General features: G+C 30.7%; 1 long non-coding RNA gene across 1 annotated transcript; it reads right to left on the reverse strand.

Moving 5' to 3' along the window:
* Window positions 1–980: 980 nt before the first annotated feature.
* LOC126554411 (uncharacterized) lies at window positions 981–10972 on the reverse strand. Its single transcript, XR_007606663.1, has 2 exons — window positions 10788–10972; window positions 981–1175 (listed from the first exon to the last, which is right to left on the reverse strand). It is a non-coding gene; the product is annotated as an uncharacterized LOC126554411 (long non-coding RNA).
* Window positions 10973–17523: the final 6551 nt, after the last annotated feature.

The following is a 17523-nucleotide window of genomic DNA, read 5'->3' on the forward strand; positions in this document are numbered from 1 at the left end:
ATATAATAGGATATTCAGAAGTAGGATTGAGATTTGAATTTACAAACTTTAGAAAAATGTCTAAAGGGTGATGATGGTAATCAATTTTAGGGATTAGAGACTCTGATGAGTGATTTAAAGAAATAATTTCAACGTTGTCATTTATCATAATACAATCAAGAGTTCTGCCATTTTGGTTTTTTATATGATTTCTTTGTTTTAAATTTAAAAAGTGTACATAACTATTAAATATTATACTCGCCGAACTATGACTTTGGTAGGTCGGGTCAATAGACCAGTCAAAATTACTCAAATTGAAATCACCTATGATAATGAAATAGAAATCAGGAAAATTAGTGTAGAGTGTCTCAACTACCTCACAGTGACTAGAATAAGTCTCATTATTAGCATCAGGCGGTATGTAAATGCAACCTAAAATTATATTTATATTATTTATCCTAATTTTTAAAAAAATTTGCTCTATGCCTACAACTATTGCAACACGTAACTGTTCACACTTAATTCTATTATGAATGGCAACTAAGACTCCTCCTCCACGTTTTTTCCCTAAAGACAAATCACGATCATTTCTATAGACAGTATAATTACAAAAACCAAGTTCCGCATCAAATATATCATTATTTAACCAAGTTTCACTTAAACAGAACATATCACAATTAACATTAAATAAAGATGTGCGTGCAACGTGCTCTGATACTTATATTAAATGTAATATATAAATTACCATAGCCAACAATACTCTAAACCATGGGGACATAAAGGATATCCTTATAGTTATGTTAGGGTGAGCAACCAGGCAAGCAATGATTGGGTGTGGTTGGACTAGGACCGGATCTAATAAACAAAAGTAGGAAACAATCAAAAGTATCATCGCCCGTGTGCTTCTTATCCGCTGGGAGATAATAATATATAACTACTATCCGGTGACATATTATGGATACGTAATTGCCACCCGGTAGAGTATATTAGTTGCGGAATCACTCACCCGATAGAATATTATAGTCATATAATTGACGCACGCTATCGGCCGGATGACGCAAAGCGTGGGCAGAAGCGGATGCAGGTGCAGATGACCATCAGGGATCTGAAGGTACCGCGGGAGTCCCTGGACGATATATAAGGGGGCCCAGATTAGGCACAATTCAGACGTGATCCACCAGAGTTAGCGCAAGCACCTCACGTCACCCAGTTTAATATTTTATGTCTCCTGGACTTAGAATATTTTTCACAAGTTTTATTAAATAATTAATTGGACTTAGAATAATTTTAAATAAAAAACACTTAGAATAATTTCGAGAGTTCAATTATTTCACAAAACCTTTCCAAATCGACATCATTCAACTGATTGTACGTGGCACGTTACAAAATTTGGCGCAGTCGGTAGGATTCTTTCAAATAAGAATTCTTTGGACGAACAATTTTAATTTTTTCGAACTTAGAAAATTTTCGGGAAAAAATATTTTTTTTTCCACTTCGAAAATTTTTCGAAAAAAAATTTAAAATATATCCACTTCGAAGAATTCACGGAGGCACATTCGGCAACGAATCACTGTTGAAGAAGACAACTGCAGAACGTCAACTTCAGCGACTCCGAAAGAGAAAGAATCAACAAGTAACACCACGGCTCAGCAATCAAGAAGAATGGAAGCATCAACTCAACTAACCCTAGTGGTAAGGCTCTAGGAGCTATACTATCCCAAGGAACGATAGGTAGCGACCTACCAATAGCGTACGCATCTAGAACTTTGAATAAAAGTGAAATGAATTACTCAACTACTGAACTAGAATGTTTAGCGATTGTATACGGGGTTAAACAATTTAGGCCCTATCTTTACGGTAGAAAATTCGTAATACTCACTGACCATAGACCATTATCTTGGTTATTTAACTTAAAAGATCCGTTATCAAAGTTGGCGAGATGGCGCATACAGCTTGAGGAATACGATTACGAAATAAAAATAAAACCGGGAGTACAAAATTCGAACGTAGATGCTTTAAGTAGAATGTATAGTATAAAAGAAATTAAGGACGAAAGTTATACGAGCTTTCTAGAAAAATCGGAAACAACAATAATAACGAATAGTAATGTGAAAGAGGTGAACGGTGAATTACTAGAATCACCCGCAGAATATCATATTGTATCAGAGATAGAAAAATATTATAACTTTAAGTCGGGAATAAACTACGAATTAAAACGAAAATTTGGAACGAATAAAATGCTAGAATCAAATAAACAAATAGGCGACGTAGTATATTTTAATTACGAAGAAAGATACATAATATTTTTGATAACTAAAAGTAAAGAAAAACAATTAACCACAAGTGAAAATATGCATTTTGCATTATTAAATTTAAAGTACTTTTGCATTAAAAATTCCTTGAATAAGTTAGCCATGAACCAGTTAGGAAAGAAAGACGGGTTGGACTGGACAAAAACAAGATCAATGATTAGGTATATATTTCGAAATACAGATATAGAAATAATAATCTGTACTAAATTAGAGTACACTAATGAGGAAAAATTAATTATTTTCAAGCAATTTCATGACTCATTACTAGGGGGTCATGCTGGATTAAATAGAACGGTTAAAAAAATTAAACGACAATTCAACTGGCCAGGGTTAAAACAAAAAGTAAGGGAATATATAAAAAACTGTCCGTCGTGTCAAACGAATAAAACAACTAATAGGCATCACCGTAGTCCGATGATTATAACTACGACAAGTTCTAGACCGTTTGAAAAAATATTTATGGATATAGTAGGACCTCTAATACCTACTGCAATAGGCAACACATTATATTGACTATGCAGGACGATCTAACGAAATATTCATTAGGTGTTCCGTACCAGATCATACGGCAAACACTATCGCCCAGGCGTTTGTAGTAAATTTCGTATGTGTGCACGGTATACCTGAAACTATATTAACTGATCAAGGTACAGACTTTCTTAGTAAGATTTTCACAGAAGTGTGTAAATTACTAAAGATTAATAAAATAAATACGAGTCCTTATCATCCGCAAACTAACGGTTAGCTTAGAAAGATCACATAGAACTTTAGCCGAATATTTGAGACACTATGTAGACAAAGATTTAAATAATTGGGATCAACTATTGCCATATGCATTATTCGTATATAATTCAACGGAACATAGTTCGACTAATTACCAACCTTACGCGTTATTATATGGAAAAGAATTGGACATACCAGTCAAGTTAAAATGTAGCCCTGAACCTAGGTATATTACGATGATTATATATTCGATTTAAAACAAAAAATGCAGGAGTCACATAAAATTGCCAGAGAGAAAGATTAATTAATAAGAAGATAAAATCTAAAAAACAGTATGATAAAAAGGAATTTAGCGAAGACTTAGATGTGAAAGATTTGGTATTATTGAAAGACAAAACCCAGAGAAAAACAAATTAAGTCCGTTATGGAAAGGACCTTTTGAAATTTTAGAGGTTTTGGATACCGAAAATGTAGTAATACAGAGAGGTAGAAGGAAGGTGACTGTACATAAAAATGATGTAAAAAAATATTACGAAAAAGACAAACTAGACAAGGATGATTAGAAATCCGATACGAAAGTTTAGGTAGAAATTAAATATAATTAAATAAGTATTAAATAAATAAGGTAAATAAGACTTAGAGTGTAGTTTAAGATTAAGTATTTATTTTTAGGGAAAAGAAAACCAAATTCATAAATTATCTATACGACATGATCAAACGGGAAAAAACATAACGTTACTACTTTCTTAAGAAGGGACGAAGCACCTAGTTGTTTAAAATGCATATGGAAAATGCTAATAAGAAATTGAGCGAACCATATTCACAATCGGAATTAGAGAGCGATTTACGAAAAACATTACGGTTTATATACATGATGTTTATGAAAAAAACGACTTGAGAGAACAATTTTGTATAGTAAAAAACTTTACGTAGAGTAGGGCGGGCTGACGAAATGTTAGAGCACGACAGGAAAAAATATAGAAAAGAAATGAAACGAAGGGTGATGGTAAGTCGTAAAAGAAGCGACAGAATGGACCAACTGTTGAAAATGTATGAACAGAAATAGATATAAAAAAAATAATATATAATAAAAAAAAATAATAATATTAAGTATAGATATAGAGCATAAATGTGTAATAAGTAATAGAATAATAAAATAAATATAGTAATAAGTAATGAAATTATAGGTTAATCATTATGACGGTAAAGGGAGTAACGAGCCATAACAGAAGAAACAATAGTTTTTATATGAAGTAAACAATAGTCGTGTTGAACTTCAACGAACGACTTGGGGAACAACGGAACGTATAACTTTAGCTTTGAATGATAAGAACAACACACGGGTACATATGAACCTAGGGTGTATATTCTCCATAAAACCTACGACTATTGTATTAAATAACACTTTAACAAAACTTACTATCGAAAAAACGTGTGAATTAACATTGAAAACAATAGGATTAGACAATGAAAAATTCATATTATTTCCGAAAAATGTTAGACACCTAAGTGTAATACATTCAAAGTTACTACATAAAACCAACATAACTAATCCAACATTGCAGACAATTTCAACTACAATAAAACCTATCATGACAAGTGGGCATGACTATAATTTAACTACACTGAATAATTTCGAGTATAACAAAAATACAATAATACCCATTACGAAATAATATCGCAAATGATTACAGCAAACTTAACAACGATAGACTCCACAAATGTAGTAAATGAGTTTGACTATGGCGATATCACGTCAGATACCACAGAAGGAATAGAGAGGATAGAACAAATATAACTAGTAAAATAATTATTAATAACACCAGCACACAAATCGTAAACAAACTAGAAAATCCTAAATTTAAAATACATTATTATAATTTTATAATATGTGTAGGAGTAAGCATTCTAATGATGACCATTGTACTACTAATTATTAGTATACACCATAATTTTAAATGTGTGAACAGATACAGATACAGATATGTAGTAAACCTAATACACGAACAAGGAACAGAGTTAAACACGATGAGGGAGACTAGTATATAAGAAAAAAATATATAAGAAAATAAAAAAAAAGAAAAAAAAAAACATGAATAAAGATAGTAAATTAGATTTATTTTAGTATTAAGATACAAATGTAGTTAGTTTCAAATTTTACACTAATAACCAAAACGTACTATAAGAGTTAAACTATATTATAGGAGCCGACAAATTGAAGTAATATATCTGACAACGGAAGGGCATAGGCGCATAGTGCCATTGGTGGAAAATGCACAATTAGACGTAGTTCCTGAATTCGGGTTGGAAATAAAAGAAACAGCAGGAGGACGTCTGGTGACTCTCCGGTTAAATAAGGGAGATGAAATGTTGGGGGAAATGCAGTTGTACACGTATCTGGGGTGCATGGAGTTTGAAAGAAACCCTGTGTACTCGCACATATGTGCACATAACGAAATCTGCTGGGATTGGCATGAACCACATGAAACGCTGTCAGAGGAATCGGTACTCTGCCAATGTATTTTGGACAACTTCCGATGTGAAGGAAACCGAAGGATACATTTGACACCGATAACGTATGGAAGGCCGCACATGTGGTTGCCTACCATGAACTTGTTGGAAAGCGTGAGCTTTTTTGCTAGCAGATGGGAATTAAAAATCGGATTTCTTAAAAATTGGGTAGAAAAATAAAACGCCAAAAACACTGCTTCTTAGTGGGGGACAGGGAAATCCCCGCCTGCTTTGACCACCATGTGCACTCTGCGGCAGCACTTTTGCCTTACCCGTTAAGTCCTCACGTAATAGAGCAATCTATTGCAACTTTGAGATCAGACCTCTTGAGAATCATACAAAGTGATGAGCCCTATACAAGACCTATGTGCTGGATCATGAGAAGAGAAATTCTGAGGACAACGTCGGAGGAAATTTTTAACAAAATAAATGAAAATTAATTGCTAGTAGTATTTAGTTAGAATTAATAAGATAAATTATATTTGAGTAATAAAATAATAATAACGTAACATGGCCTATAAATTAATTAAGGTAAATATATGTCTAATTAGCATATTATTATATAGGTTTTTGTGTATAATGATGGTGCAAGGACAGTCGCCATACACCATAGAAGAATTTAAAAATGAAACAAGTATATTTTATGAAAACCAAGGTGAAATCAGAATAATAGGAGCTCATTGGGAGCTCGTAACTTATATACCGTTAAGCGATTATGATTTAAGACATTATCAATTAGAATTAGAAATAAGAAATATGGACGAGCATTGTAAGGGAAATATGACCGATCGGGAGATGTGCTCAAAATACGATAATGTATTAAAAACAACTTTTAATGAAATATCCGTCCAACGGAAACAAATGTATGAATCTATTGGTAGATATTTGTCACCAGGGGAACACACCACCATACGTAGTGCTAGAGTGAAAAGAGGTTAGTAAATATGATAGGTTCGGCAATGAAAACCTTATTCGGAGTTGTGATGATGAGGAATGTGCGGAGGAAACTTTACGACACATAGACAAAGTCGAAGGTACCAATGAACGTATGATACATGTTATAAAAGACCAGACCACTGTAGTCAAATCTTCAATAGTAGGAATAAACAGTGCTTCAACTAAACTAAACCAGTTATATGACGAGTTAAGACAAAAGCAACTAAGTTTAGAAACAAACATAAAAGCTTTAATAAACAATACGTATACTTTAGAAACCCTGTTACTGTCAAATAGAATTTTTAGTATATTTACAGCATTAATGACACAATACTCTTACGAAACCCAAACTTTAAGTGCCATAATAACCGCGGCTAGGACAGGTGTTTTACACCCAAGCTTAGTAACACCGCGAGAACTTGCAGCACAACTAGTAGAAGTAAAACTAAACCTACCACTTAACTTGAATTTACCAATGGGAACATTGCCAAGCGAAATACACGAATTTACAAAAATAACTAAAATTGCAGTATTTTATAGTGGTGATCAAATAGTATTTCTGATTAAAATACCGTTGATAACGGAAACTCAATTAACTTTATTTAAAATCATACCCATACCACATCCTGTAGACATTGATCGACCGGATAACAAATCACATAGTATTGTATTGAAACCAGAATACCAATATGTAGGAATAACTAAAAATCGTAGACAATTTACAACGTTTACTGAAACAGAATTATTACACTGTACCGAGACAGAAACTTTTACTATTTGCCCGGAATTCCAACCAATACAACACGAATCAAAAGAACAACCGTGTGAAGTTTCATTATTTAAAAATCCAGACCAGTTACCACAAAATTGTGAATCAGGAGTAATCATTATTTCTAAAAATATATACCACAAACTTAAGTATGCCAACACATGGATATACACAACAAAAAAAGATACATTAACAATTACGTGTCAGGGAATACAAGAACCATATATTGAAAAAATTAAAAATCAAGGGATAATTAAATTAAATCAGGAATGTAGAGCTTATGCAGAACACGTAGTGCTAAATCCGACAAGGGAGATCAAAACAAAGTATTTCACAAATTTCATACCTAAAATCGGAGTAGGGAGTATATCGTATAAGATCAATAACAGTGTCAAGGGCATTAAAATAGAAAAGTATAGACATAAGTTCGACGCACGCAAACTCGATAACATACACGAAATGGCCCACTCACTAGACGATGTAGAAAGAATGATAGACGAGGAAATACTCAGACAGTCCGGAGTGGAAGTACAAAGTAATAACCACTCATTAATGATGTATGCAATTATAGCATTGTTAGTATTCTCCATGTTTCTTTTGGCATTCATATACATAAGTTATAAATGCAAACTGACCACTATGAGGGCCATAGGCCATCGAGCAAGAACTACGGATAACGACATATCGAATAGAGAAAGAGAAGTCATACATATGACGTCATCGGCAAAAGGGAATGGGGTTAAGGAAAAGCTACTAGGTGACACACCAGATAGGCTAGCCCTAAGTAATATGCCACCCTTACTAAAAGAACAATAAAATGTATAAATTAAATATATAGATATTTAGATATAAGAAATAATATTAATAATATAATATAACTTAAAAGTAAATAATAATATAAGTTATTAACAATCACATAAAAGTATAAGTATGTATTAAATGTATAAAAAAAATAAATATGAAAATACAATCACTAATACAAAATGTTTAATTATACAGAAAAGAGACACATAAATTCATAATTATGGACTTCGAGTTCTCAATGGTGAACAAGACAAGCATGGTTGTCATCTCCGGAGCTATATCCAATAGCTTAGACCGTTTTAAGATTAGGAAACTGGAGGGACGACCTCTTTTGCTACCACTTAACGAAGAAGCTCGACCTATGGGTGAGACGGAGCTTCAGGTGGCAATAAGAGAGATAAAAAGAGTGTTCAGAGTAAAAACTGATCTGAGAGATGCTTGTCTGGACCAAATGAAGCAGAGTTTGAATTCGACGAAAAATAATTAACACGAGGATATATTGACAGTTATATACGTAGAGGTAATAAGAGAATGTGATAGTAGTATGGAACGGACATTCGGACAAAAATATTTTAAAAAGATTAGATTTAGACCATTATCCTATGTTAAACATAACGTGCTACGATAAGTATTTTAATAAAAATTTCTATATTCAGTTTGAAAAATTAGGCAATAAAGAAATAATTTTCGAATAGATATCGGTACATATAATAAAACAGGAAGGCTACTTAATTTAGTAGAGACCCATGATATAATATGTAAAAAGAAACACCATACTACGTATGCGCATGATCCGAGAATGGATGTCAAGTATACTAAATGTATATTTGATTATGTGATACGGAAACAGCGATATGAAAATCTAATAAAACATTTCTAAAAAAAAAATATATAAACAATAACAATAAAAGTAGTAATAAAACAAAAACAACGGTTACATTAATAATCGAAATACGAACGTAAAATTTCTTTTTCAGAAATTCATAATTCTATAAATTACAAATCAACTCTACGAAATAAATAATAACCAATAATGGATAGAATGGAGCAATTAGCTTCGGCAATATCGTTAACATAGAAACGCAATTTCATATTAATCCAACACAGGGAGAATGGCATAATTACACAGCTTGTTTTGATTTTCATATAGTTACCGCTAATGAAAATATACTCGTACCTTACGAGGATGAAACTATATTGGAAATGATTGAGGCAGCCAAAAGATTTTTGTATGATATGGCGTTAGACAGAGAATTTGGTGAACCATACTGTTATGAATTAAACTATTACCTCGAAATAATACAGAATCCACGAGATACATTGAATTACAGTAGATAAATGTATGTCTAGAATGAATTGATCAGGTAAAACGAAGTGGTTGGGGCTGTACGAAACACCTGTCGACATAACATTTGACATATGATCGATGGGGTGGATTCTATGGCATCCCCAATGAGTAAAGAGTGATCAAGTAAACGTATTAATCAATTAGGGTTGTTGTCAATGTGGACGACGTACTTCAAATGATTAGTATGTCATTCCATGGGCAGCGAATCTTGATTGAGTAAATAAAATAAAAAAAAACATACAAACTGGAATGATAATAAATATATATATACACTTAGATTTAAGAAAACATACTGTACGAATAAGTTACTATTGGGATATGGAAATAAATTTGAATTGTGGGGAACTTTATAGATTTTGTACTACTAAAATATTATAATAAGTAAAAAAAAATATTATTTGTATTAATTAATTTACCATATAAGAAACTATTGTAATCAACACATTATACTAACCACATATTTTATTGGAATTATCAAATCAATTATAATCACTATATTGTACTATTTACTAACACTATATTTTATTGTAATCACAATTATAAATTATAAGAAAACTAACCAACATATTTAAAACATAGAATTGTATAACCAAATATTTAATCTAACCATATAATCATTAATTATATATAATCAAAATATTTAATCAAACTATTAACCATTTGTAAGTGTAATCAATCCATATTTAATCAAAACTATATATACAACATATACATCATATATTCATATTATATAACGAAAATACTTTAAATGTAAAAGCATACAGAGAATTGTAATGTATGTCTTATATCAATGACTTGTAATCGATATTGTAAACACTATAACATTGTAATAATTTGTAACTTAACTATTTTGTACTGAACTTTGAAAGATTTCTGTCTTTGAGACATAAACCTTTTTTTTCGTGGGGAGGTGCAACGTGCTCTGATACTCATATTAAATGTAATATATAAATTACCATAGCCAACAATACTCTAACCATGGGGGCATAAAGGATATCCTTATAGTTATGTTAGGGTGAGCAACCAGGCAAGCAATGATTGGGTGTGGTTGACTAGGACCGGATCTAATAAACAAAAGTAGGAAACAATCAAAAGTATCATCGCCCGAGTGCTTCTTATCCGCTGGGAGATAATAATATATAACTACTATCCGGTGACATATTATGGATACGCAATTGCCACCCGGTAGAGTATATTAGTTGCGGAATCACTCACCCGATAGAATATTATAGTCATATAATTGACGCACGCTATCGGCCGGATGACGCAAAGCGTGGGCAGAAGCGGATGCAGGTGCAGATGACCATCAGGGATCTGAAGGTACCGCGGGAGTCCCTGGACGATTAATAAGGGGGCCCAGATTAGGCACAATTCAGACGTGATCCACCAGAGTTAGCGCAAGCACCTTCACGTCACCCAGTTTAATATTTTATGTCTCCTGGACTTAGAATATTTTTCACAAGTTTTATTAAATTAATTAATTGGACTTAGAATAATTTTAAATAAAAAACACTTAGAATAATTTCGAGAGTTCAATTATTTCACAAAACCTTTCCAAATCGACATCATTCAACTGATTGTACGTGGCACGTTACATGCGTAAGAAAGGTAATTTCGTTAAAAGGCCTCGGACATTTTGGTAGAAAATATTTAAGATAAAAAATCTACTGAATTGTTATTAGAATGATTAAACTTTGAAATTATAGTCGGAATACCTTTAAGATATTTAATAATCAATTCAGGTTCGCCTTTTGATTTACGAGATTCAAGTTCTTCACGTAACGATTTCATGTAATTTCTCTGTTGTATAGTACGATCGGAGCTGATACCAATTTTTGGAAGGCGGTTGTAGAGTTGATAATTTTTTCTTTGATTTTAAAATATCAAATACCTCAGCAGGAGAACCAAATACGGCTTTAATTGGGCGAGAATAGTTTTGTCTGAATTTACCCAGACGTATTAATTTAATAGGCTTGACCACGTTATCGCTGCTCATAATAGAGTTGATAACGTCATTAACCTGATTAAAGTCGTGCGTAATTTTATCAGCGATAACACTTGAAGTAGATTCCGGAACATTATACAATATTAAATTAGAAGCCCTTATATTACGTTCGTTGATTTCATTTATTATGAACTCCTCCGTACGAGATGGATTTTTGCCTGACGATTTTTTAAGTTCACTAACCTCGGCTAAAAGACGGTTTATCAACAGCTTCAGTTCTGGAATTTCACGTAGACCATTATTGCAAGCGTCACAGAAATATTTTAAATTCCTGTTTTTGAGTGTTAAGCATTTGAGCTCACTTGCCGTAAGGCCCGAACACTTATTGTGAACAACAGCATTGCAACCATCGCAATTAACTTGAGGATCAAATTCAGCAAACATTATATCGCATTTACTGCAATTTTTACTAATTGATACCGACATTATTATGTAGGGAGTAAGTTACTTACTAATAAAGTATTAAATAAAATGCGTACTAGGTATCTAAGATAAAAACAAAATTATAGATAAGAAAGGTAGAACATCAGAACACAACCTCAACGTACGACTGCACAGACACAACTGATATGAACAAGATATGAACATAATATGGTAGAAGACAGGTATGTTTCAATAGTTTATTACATTTCATTTAAATATTTATCAATTTATACTATATTTTAATTTAATAATTTGTTTATTAATTCCATTTTCTTCTTTATCAATTAAGAGGACGTCATACCCGCATGTGTTGTCTGCATCCTACACACATACAAAATAACAAATTTTTGTTCAACAGTTTTGATAGTGTATTGTTAGTTTTATTTTAATTTTTAGGTGCATTAATAGCAAATCTGGTTAAAGAGAAACCACGTCCCTCGGGCACAAATTAATACATTTTTATTATTTTTAAAGAGTTGTTTTCATTTGTGGGGGCACACCACCATATATTGGCCACTGGGTACCTGAAGGTCTTAATCCGGGCTTGGTTATGACTTATGAATTTATAAAATATTACTATTTAAAAATGACTATAAATTGTATAAGAATTAAAATATTGTAATAAAACCTACTAGAAAACACATATTATGTTCTTACCAAAAAGTATGATGATAGATCAATTCTCTCTAATATCAAAACTGCTATCGAAACTAGTAAATGAAAATTTTCTATGTTGTATGTCTGTAAGACGGGGATAACATAATGGGTATGTCCTCTTAATATTTTATTAATAGCTATTCAAAATTCCTAGCATCCTTTCATAATTAGTGTTCCTATTTATTTCATACCTATATTATTGTGTAATACAAGTATAATTACTGGAGTGTCTTACAATAGATTCATAGACTTGCTTAGACAAATTTTTTCAGTTGAAAAATGTTCAATATTCTATGACCTTGACAGTGTTATAAATGATCTCACTAAAAAAAAAAAAGAATCTATGGAAAAACAAAATATGGTCCTTTTCTATAAAATATACAATAGCAAATTTCATTGTACTTATTCACATACAAGTATATATATACATATTATTCAAATAGTAGGCAATTAAATTCTACCTGTGGGCACGTCTATGATTAGTCCTTTCTTTATTTAAAATAATTCCTTCCTATCTTTTTCAATCTTGCTAACAGCTGATTTGGATCAAAACAATTCAAAACTGAGTATTTTGCACGGATCCACACCTAAAACTTCCAGTTCCACTTCCACTTCCTTACCTTCTAACACTCCTCAACACATTAGGCATGCAGAATCCTCATCAACCTTATCATTCGATAACAAACAAACAAGTAATACAGGCAATAAGAAAATTTATGAAGGCCTTGCTGTTCTAAATGATAAACGACTAGAAAAAAACAGAGAAAACGTCGAAATTTGAGGACGAAATGCATAAAATTAAGCTTCTTAAAGCAAAAACAGAATTTGAAACTTGCCAATTAGAACACAACCTTATGGTAAAAAGATTTAAATATGAGCCAGAAAAGATGGAAAGTGATGTTCGTCAAAATAAAATAAAAGAAGACATTTTATTACTAGAATTAAAACATAAAAAAAAAATGTGGGAAATAGAATAACTATCCCTAGCTATTATTATTATTATTTTTAGCTTAACTATTTTAGACTTTATTATAGACATTATAAATGTATGGACTTCACTACTAATTATTAATCGATTAAATATAGTTTTTAATATTCTTTATTCTTACATTTGTTAAAACTTAAAATTAAATCAAATCTTAAAATTGTATTCTATATGTATAATACACTTTTCTTTCTTATTAACATTATTACTTACATATTTATTTTTTATTTAATTAATTGTGCTAAATAAATTGTAAAATATTTTTTTTTAAATATTTTTTTCAATTAAGAAAAAACTGAATTAATTAATTGTGATCTGACTAAATTTCCAGTTTGTCTTATAGGATTTGCGTTCAATTCATGTAAGAACTCCGGTCTAATTGGCTCTTCATTATGTGGCATTTCATCTCGCTGTTGTAATAAGATATTATATAATACAGCGGTGGCAACAATAGTCTTCATATATGTACTTAGTTTGGTGCGTATTCCAACAACTAAAACAGGAAATCTTCTTTTCTAAACTCCAAAGACCCTTTCAACAACATTTCTTGTACTAATATGTTCTCTGTATAAATATAAAATACAATTTTACTTGCATCATCCTATTTGTATACTTAATTTTTGCATTTATTCAAATTAAAATTGTTGGAATTTAAACATATTTAAATACATTTGAATACCATATTACTTGAAATTGTTTGTACCAATTAAGAATAACACAAACTTATATTTTTCAAATAGGAACCCCTTTTTACTACCTTGCTTTTAGTAATAACTAATAAGTTACATTTTACTAACACATGACGTACACATAAGTAATATTATAATGTAGTGCCTACCTAATACTAAAAGTTGGCTTTACAAGTACCTAACATATACAAGTGGCCTATTGACCTTGTAATTGTAACATTTATGGTTTGAATAGCAACAATGTTCAAAATTTGAATAAATATTTTATTAAAGAGAAAATTGGAGTTTAAGAAATCACCCAGTACGTTTGTAATTAGTAGTTTTCTTTAGTAAGTATAAGTATTGATTTAGTTGTTTATTTACTTGATAATTTTCTTCTGCTGGTGTTCTCGTGTTTAATAGTGGAGTCATTAAATAATTTCGACATGGATAACCACCATCCCCTATCATAAAAACATTATTCCCATATTCATGGTTTTCAAACTTTGCTCTGACTAAATAATTGTCGAAAATTGTACTGTCATGAACAGATCCTGGCCATCTATAATATATAATTATTAATTATACTATCTGGTCTATTGGTACAGTATAATAATTTATGTTTACCGAGAAACAATATTCATAATTTCCATATTGCTATTGCATATAATCTGAACATTGAAAGAAAAATACCCTTTTCTATTACGAAACCGTTCACCAATAGCACTATTAGGAGACTGTATTCGTATATGAGTGCAGTCTATAGCACCAATAACACGTGGGAAATTTCTTATTTTATAAAACCCTATGGAAACTATACTTTTTTCATGTGCGTTCTGAGACATGTTAATAAACTGAAGGCAAAGAAGAGCAATAGCAGTTGAAACTCTTTTAATAGTTCTACATACAGTAGATTTATTAACTCTGATATGATCACCAATAACTGCTTGAAATTAAAATTGTATAACTAATATATTTGTATTTATTGCTTTAAAATTTATTTATCCAAGGCGCAAATAGGGGGGTAAGGCTAAGACCTTAAACTTAGCCGTAGCTTCACCCCCCTCTCAAATCCAAGAAATAATCCAGGACAAGTATATATTATACATATATACATATTGTACATTTTCTCTAGTCCTCCATCCCGAAGAATAAAATTGGAATTGCGCCTAATGTATTTATTTTATAGTGAAACTTTAATTTTTATGTTTATTACATTGTAATTTAATATATTATATAAGTTTTAATTGAAATGTTCCAGTAGCATAATAACGAAGAGTTATTAAAACTTGTACTTCTGGAGATAGTGCAACATTTCTTTTTGTTCCATGTTTAACATATTCAACAATAAGATGCATTAAAACACCAAAACTTTCTTTTGAAAGCCTATTAATTAAAATATAGTATTAGTTTATATAGATGTAATTGCATGTATAATAAATGTAGAGATTTCCTATTCTTATAATAAGTGTAATAAACAAACATTGATGTATGTTAGACGTAACCAAACATACACTAATGTATTTATGTTTGGCGTCAATAGGCTCAGTCTGCAATCTGATCAAGGGGCCCTTATGTTATACTAAAAATTGTTAGCTCCGCTTTTTACTTGTTAATTTTTGTATTTATTGAGAGGACGACAAACCCACACATGTGTTGTCTTTGTTTTATTAACATGCCTATATCATAACAAATTTGCATTCGGCAAAACATAATTTGTAACGTTATCTTTAATATTATAGTAAATTTACCTATTATCAAATTTAAAGATAAGAATATTATCTAGAAAATGACAAGGTACTTCACTTTTTATATAGAACTAAAATTTTTTGGACCTAAGCAAATTCATTCACTAAGTAATTTTGAATTATTTATAAGTCGTAAAAAATATTTGTATAATAGTACCATTAATTTATAAAATTCAAATCATAAGTGGTCTATTAAAAATAATATCTGAACATTTACCTACCTAAAACGGCATTTAAAATCGAGGTCATCAAACTCTTCGAGAGGATTTATTCTATCTCGGAAAATCCTTGGCCTTGGTAGATAAAATAACATATCCAAGAAAAATTCATCATCGGAATCCGATGTACTTCTTGCTGAACTAACTGACATTGATAAACGATTTATTATTATATACTACTAAAAAATTACTATAGATGGATAATATATGTAGGTATATAATATGCAAATTGTAATAACTAGTATAACTCGTAGAGCATATAAAACGTAGGCATATAATCTGTCCTGAAATTTGAGAAAATAGGTATATAATTGTGCGATAAACACATAGGCTATAGACTTATAATTTACAAGTCTATTTTATCAATATAAACCGTTGCTTAAATATTTAGTGAGCCGAAATCTGATCACTAATTTAATGATCTGGCAACCTCTCGTTTAAGGAACCAATAAGTTTAATGAACGTTTAATGATCCATTAAATAATTTATTCATTCAATAGCGCGCTATTGGTTCATTAAATGTTTAATGAACGTTTATGCAACCCAGCATAAGTATAACAAATATGTATTTCACTAGAATTGACAAAAAATTAGATGTAATTATAAATTTCATAAAAAAAAATCCTGGCTCAAATATTCAAACTGCAACTTGTAGTGTAGACACTACATTTTTGAACAATTTCCCAATGAATAGCTTAGAATCTTTGATCCATATGGATGAGCAATTAAAAAATCATGACATGATGAAAAAAATGGTAAATATATGTATAATAAATTCATAAATCTAGTAGATGTTTATAAATAATGTCATAGGTATTTAATTTTTTTTTTATTGTATGTACAATAGTATGTGTTGTGTTTCAGAACAATTTAATTTATTCTATTGGTGGCTCTGATTGTAAACATTTTGTAAAGAGAGCACTTATAAAGTTGTTTACAAATAAATTAGCTACCCTTTGCTCTTGGACAGGTCAAAAAAATAACTGCCGATTAGTTGATCATCAAATAATTAAATCTTTGAAAAGTATAATTTTAATTCACTTCTTATATAATTTAAATTAGATTTAATACATTATTTTGTTCATTGTTTCTTAGCAATTTCACATAAGCTGTATATAAACGATGAAAACACATTTGAAATTTGTATTAAAGAGTGGTTTAGACATGCAGCTCAACGCTTAAAGAAAGAATTAATTAACTCAGGTATTTTTATTGCATACTATTTGTGTAGTATTTCTCAACCATTATAGTTATAAATTAATAATTCTGCTGATTGAGATATAAACAAATTGTTTGTATTAATATTAAACAATTATCACATTTAAACAATAAATTGTATAATAATACTTTAATATGATAATTATACTTTTTTCTTCCTGAATCGAATAACTTATATAGGTATCATAATATTATATTAAACTATAGTATCTAACTTTT

The sequence above is a fragment of the Aphis gossypii genome, unplaced genomic scaffold (genome assembly GCF_020184175.1).
Source record: "Aphis gossypii isolate Hap1 unplaced genomic scaffold, ASM2018417v2 Contig00485, whole genome shotgun sequence".
In the NCBI taxonomy this organism is placed as follows: Eukaryota; Metazoa; Arthropoda; class Insecta; order Hemiptera; family Aphididae; genus Aphis; species Aphis gossypii.